Raw genomic sequence first — 6,165 nt, 5'->3', positions numbered from 1 at the left:
TGGGCTCGGCGCGGCCGGCCGTGCACTCCTGGGCGGCGTCCGGGCGCGGGGAACCTGCGCTCCGGGGGCGCGCCGGTGGGGACCTGCCGACGGGCTGCGCCCCGGGAACTTGCCGGGAGCGTGGGACGTCCTAGTCTTTTCTCCCCTTCCCGCGGCTCGGCATCCCGTCCCGGCGTCCCCGGGTCCTCGCGTCCCCGGCGCAGCTCCCGCCTGCGGCCGGCGACGCGCGGAGACCTCGCCGTCCGGGATCCCGACGCCTAGCAGACTCCAGCCCGTCTCCCCCGCGAGCTGCGGCGCTTTGTTTAACCTCTGCCAAGCCATTTCGCACCAACTCTTGTTGCCCCAATTCTGAAGAGCCACCAGCCTGGTGGCTGAGGCAAGACAAAGGTTTTCCCTGTTTACTAAGAACTGGAGCCTGGAGACCGCACGCTGCCGGTGGTGTAAAATGTGTTTTCCTTATCATCTCCCAGGGCTTGTGGTGGTTTTCCTGGTCTTATAACCGCCCTTTCTTACTGAGCTCTGTGAAAGCGAGATTGGACCCCTCACGCTGTGGCTACGGTGGGTGGGGTACGGCTTTTATCCTCGGTTATCTGTAAGCAGAAGGGCAGATGTTGAAATGTTCCGTATTAGCTGTTCTTCGATCAGAGTCATCCTGTTTGTTTTCTGAATTCTAGATTTTGAGGAAATTAGTTAAAGACCCACTGATGGATCGAGGGGGTCAAGGAGGAGAAGAAAGCCTGGTAACTACCACCACCATGTGTTGTAAAATTTTAATAGGGTTTGCAAAGAATGGCCTGGAAAGGATCTGGTGGAGGGGAGTGAGGGGAGTGTGTATGTGCGCGTGTGTACTGAGGTGAGAGAGAGGGAGTGGTTATGATACAAAAGATAAGGCAGTTTTAATAAAAAGCTTTAGCAAATATCCAGCAGCAGATTTTCAATTCATTAAGTTGTCAGTTAAATCAATGTCCTCCTGTAAGAAGCACTTAGCGTAGTCGGTGGGTTGTATATAAAATGGCCAGCATTTATTCGGCAGTGTGACTCAGGAATCTGAATCCAACAATCAATTGGGAGTAATCTTCAAAAAGTCAACAAAGGGGCAACACCCTTATGACTCTCTCCTTTATTTTATGAGAAGATAAAATACTAGTTTAGTATATTTTACAGAAAATTACCCATAAGAAAAAAAAATTTTCCCATTGTCAGGTGTTTTAGAGAAATATTTTGAAAAATGCATTTTATGGAGGCTAAATGGTTGCATTATATCTTCTTCAACTTATGAATGTATGGAGGAAAGCTTATATATGCTATTAGATGTCTCTTCCTATTGATTTAAATGATATTTTATCTGAAAGTTCATCTAATACTAAGAAACTTTGACAGTAGAGTCTTAATGGTATGTATAGTAGGCTGACTTTGGAATAAGGAAGGTAATACCTATTTGACATACTTAGGTGATTGATGTGAGAAAGAAAAACTACTGTATATATAAAGCACTATGATAAATGTGTTGTATTTGTATGTTATTTAAAGATACCATATTGTGGTGGTGATATATTTATTCATCGGTAACTGAGAAAGTGATATTTTAATTTTTTTATACAATAATGGCAAAGTTTATTTTAGAAATTAATAAGAAACTTTTCTGGGGCAAGGGAACATCTTGTAGCTTTTCTTCCCCCTTTTTTGTATTTAGAACTTTTATAACCTAGCACATAGTAGGTGCTCAAGAAAGAGATGTATAAAATTAAAAATCAAGAAGAAATAAAAAAGGGATGGAGAAAACATGCATGCATGTGGAACTAATGAACATATTTCGATTTGGTAAACATTTGATACAGACCTACTGTGTACCACAAATTTTGCAGAATGTTTCCATCAAGTGCATGGAAGTTTGGAAACTTTTTAGTCATGCTTGGTGTTTGTTCCTATAAGTGTGAGGCCTCTTGGGTGGTATTAATGATGATATCATATAACTGAGTAACACACCATAACATTTGCACAAGTTGCATGTACATACACTTCTCTCACAAAGGCCCGTGGGGAGGAAGGGCAGATAGTATCAATCCCGTTTTGTAGGTGAGGAAATCCAGACGGGCGAGATTAAATGACTTGCCAACACCAAGCCACTAAAGCAGCACTGCCAGGGACAGAAGCCATATCTCACACCTAGGTTTTCACCTCTGAATAACACAGCCTTCTCCAAATTATGCTTTCCCAAACTTGAACTTGTTGTTAGTCTTGTTGCTTCTGCTCTGCTTCATAGCGACTCCACTCACAGCAGAGTGGAACTGTGTCTGGTCCTGTGACATCCTCAGTGCCCCTGCTGCACGGGAGCTGATTGGTGCAACCACTGTATCTATAAATCTCTTTTCACTGACTCTCTTCTTTATCGAGCATGATGTCCTTCTCAAGTCACTGGCCTCTCCTGAGAACATGCCCAGAGTATATGCAACAAAGTCTCAGCATCCTCGCTTCTAAGGAGCATTCTAGCTTCCCTTCTTCCAAGGCAGATTTGTTTGTTCATGTTGTTATATATTTTGGAGATGGAGCCAACCCCTAGCTGACCCTCTGGAGGGTTTTCAGGGGCAGTGAATCTCAGAGGAGATTTCCCATCTTTCTTCTCTGGAGCATTTGGTGAATGTCAATCCTTTGACATTCTTTGAGATGGCAGTGCAACTCCTTACAACTGTGCAGCAATGAATGAATGGAAATCCAAGTTTTCTGTAAATTTTCATTAAAATCAATGTTGTTGTTATTGTTATGTGCCGTCAAGTCGCTTGTGACTCATAGTGACCCTATGTACAAAACAGCCCTAAACTCTGCTCTGTTCTGTGCTAGTTGCACTGTCTCTGACACTCCCATCCCGATTACCCCAGTCACTGAATCAATCCACCTCATAGAGGGTCTTCCCCTCCTGCGCTGTCCCTCCACCCTCCCAAGCATGATGTCCTTCTCCGAGGACCGGTCCCTCCTTACAACATGTCCAAAGTATGTCAGATGAAGCCTCAGAATCCTTGCCTCCAAGGAGCCGCCCGGTTTAACCCCCTCTAGGATGAACCTGTTTGTTTTTTTAGGAGTCCATGGTACAATTCAATACTCTTCTCCAGCACCACAGCTTAAAGGCATCAATATTCCTTCTATCTTCCCTAGTCATTGTCCAACTTTCTGACGCATAACCAGTGATTGTAAAGAGGATGGCCTGTATCAAATAAAAAATAAACTATAAATAAAACCTCAGAGTTCTGTATGGTATTCTTCATCAGCACCACAATTCAAAAGCATCAATTCTTCATCCATCTTTTTAAATGATAGTTTAATTGAATATGCATATAGTGGTCTAGTCGTAAGATGATGTGCTGAAGTCCCAAGGATGGGCAATCTCCCCCCATGCAATTAACTGCCTCTGGGTTTTACCCACTGGAAGGTCAGATATGGTTCATTTTGCCTCAATGGCAAACAACAACACAGCTACTATGGATGGTGTTTGTGGATTCATGTAAAATGAAATCTTTGAGAAAGTACGTGTATGAGGCCATTTAAAATACCACAGTTTGTAGCAGATGCACGTAAGTCTTCAGTGTGACATTTTTGCTATTTGGTACTTTAGAGAGATCTTTTGCAGCAGATTTGCCCAATGCAATGCTTGTTTGATTTCTTGACTGCGGCTTCCATGAGCATTGATTGTGGGTCCGACTAAAATCACATCCTGAACAACATCAATATTTTCTCCATTTATCATACTTAAATTAGACCTTATGAAGAACTTTACCTTTTGAGTAACTTTTATATAAGAAACCGACTTTAAAATCTAAATTTTTTTAAAAAGGCTAATTGACATTGAGTTGAAACAACCTCTTAGCTGACACTGCATTGAGTTTCCAGAGTTTTTTAATTGCATGGGAGGAAGTTTCCCATTTTTATTTCCTTGGAGCAGTTTGTGGATTCAAACCATCGTCTTTGAGTTGGCTGTGCAGCTCCCTACCTCGTAGGCCACTAGAGTTCTGTAGTCAAGGACCTGAATGTGAACCTTGACCTTGTTAGTAGTTCTACACTGTTGGCAAGTGATTTAATCTCTAAGTCTGTTTCTTCATCTTTAAAATGGGAGAATCAATAGCACCAACCTTCTAAGATTTGTGAGTGCCAAATGAGCTAATAACTGTATGTACTTAGCACAGTGTGTAACACTGAGTACTCCGTGTTTCCTATTGTCACTCTCATTGTAATGTAAAGCAGTGGTTTTTAGGATATTTTTATTTGTTTTGCATTGTAAGAAGTAATAAATTTTGGTTTGAATCCACCAATTGCTCTGCTGGGTGGAGATGAGTATTCTCTTCCTGTTTAATTTATTGCCTCTGAAAACCTGCTTACTGGATGGTGCATAACAACTACAACAACTCAATTTGCAAACATGTTAGGAATATATGCCTTTGGGATTATAGTGCAATTTCTTAACACTAGGCCACCAGAGCTCTGTTGAATATGTATACTTCAGCAAATTTCATGAAGCATGCTTAGATTTCCCATGTGCAGGGACTTCTTGTATTTTTAATTGCATTTTATTTAAAATGTATAGGTTGAAATCCACTAACTGGTTTCATGTCCCATGGGTCAAGACCTGCAGTTTGAAAAGCACTAATGGAATGGCTAATCAGGTCAAGTGCATGAAAGAAAAATCTGTCCTTGAATTTACATCGTTTTTCTTCAAATGCTTGCACCATCAGTTGGAGTTTGAGTGTTAAATTACACCTAAAATATTTTCTTAAACATTTTTTTAGTAATTGCAGTCCCTTATTCAGTATTTATTTTGGTCTATGTATGGTGCTAAGCAATCTATTAAGTATGTTATCTAATTTAGTTATCAGAACAGTCCTCTAAGTAGGTCTGCTATCTCCATTTGATAATTGAAAGCAAGAGTCAAAGAGGGTTTAGTTACTCACCCAAGGTCACAGAATAAAGGAGGAAGCAAGGATTCAGAGCTCTATGTGACCCCACAAAGTCTAGCTGCTGTCCTAATTGTCCTGCACCCTGGTCTGATGATTCATTATAAGAGTTCCTGAAGAAAGAGCACTTCTTACTTGATGACAGTATTGGAAATTTATAAGACAAATCCACTGGGGGGGGGCATCTTTTGTAGTTTCCTTTGAAAGAAAGGACCCAGTCAAAGAAAATTTGCTCCAATATAGTAAACAAACGTACCAGATAGACTGGTCATTGAGTTCGGCTTTAGTTTATCTTTGTTTTAACCATGTTATAGCAGCTTCTTGGGGTTTTGTGATGGAGCCAATTAATTGTTTAGTTTTATGGAGCACCCACAGGTTTAATATATCTTCACAAGAGACATGGGATAGCAATGGAACTATAAAAAGACTTCATTAAGAATCAATGTCAGCTTTTGTTAAAGCACAAAATGAAGACTTAAGAGTAGTTTATGGTATATTGATTTGTGTCAAATGACAAGGCAGTAAAAGTACTCATTTTGTAAAGTACCTGTAGGAAACCATAGTCAGCTGTCCTAACAGTCTTTTTTTTTGTAGTTCAGGCCTTTGCAAATGTTTCTTCTATTTTAGTAGACTTTCTTTCTTTTTTTAATATGTGTTTCTGCAATTCTTTTGAAAATGGTGTCCACAAGAGTGAAAGAATGTTATAAAGAAATACACGCCCTGGGGGGAGAAGGCTGGACAGTAAGATTTACTAGTCCAGCTGGAGGGTCAACTGTGGGTCAATATGATGACACACAACAACAATAACAACAACTAAACATATACATGGAGAAATTTTAAATGACAGTGCAAAAGCAAATTTCATTGAGTTTTTTTTCACATGTGTATCTTGCAGTTTCTGGCTTGGAGTTACAGCTGACTGTGTAGGAGTTCTTATGAATACGGTAGTAATCAGCTGCATAAAGATATAGGAAGTTCTGGTGTAGTCTGTGGGGAGTTAAGCTGCTGACCCAAAGAGGGCTCCTGTTTGGCAGTTTGAATCCATCAGTTGTTCCTTGGGAGAAAGATGGACAGTCTCCGCCTGTGCAGTTTTCAGCCTTGGAAACCCAATGGGCAGTCGGCTTTAAGTCATTTCCAACTCAGTGGCAATGAGTTAGTGAGTGAAAGATGTGTAAATATGCTCCCACTTTTACCCCATAGCTCTGGTTACTACCATGTGCAAAGA

General features: G+C 41.0%; 1 pseudogene; it reads right to left on the bottom strand.

Moving 5' to 3' along the window:
* Nucleotides 1–321, bottom strand: part of LOC102861410 — a 13,020-nt pseudogene extending 12,699 nt beyond the window's left edge.
* Between the last annotated feature and the right edge of the window lie 5,844 nt (nt 322–6,165).

The sequence above is a fragment of the Elephantulus edwardii genome, unplaced genomic scaffold (assembly GCF_000299155.1).
Source record: "Elephantulus edwardii isolate Elephantulus edwardi_28Jun2011 unplaced genomic scaffold, EleEdw1.0 scaffold00220, whole genome shotgun sequence".
Classification (NCBI taxonomy): Eukaryota; Metazoa; Chordata; class Mammalia; order Macroscelidea; family Macroscelididae; genus Elephantulus; species Elephantulus edwardii.
The sequence above is the reverse complement of the archived record's forward strand: the minus strand, read 5'-3'. Positions and strand labels throughout refer to the sequence as shown.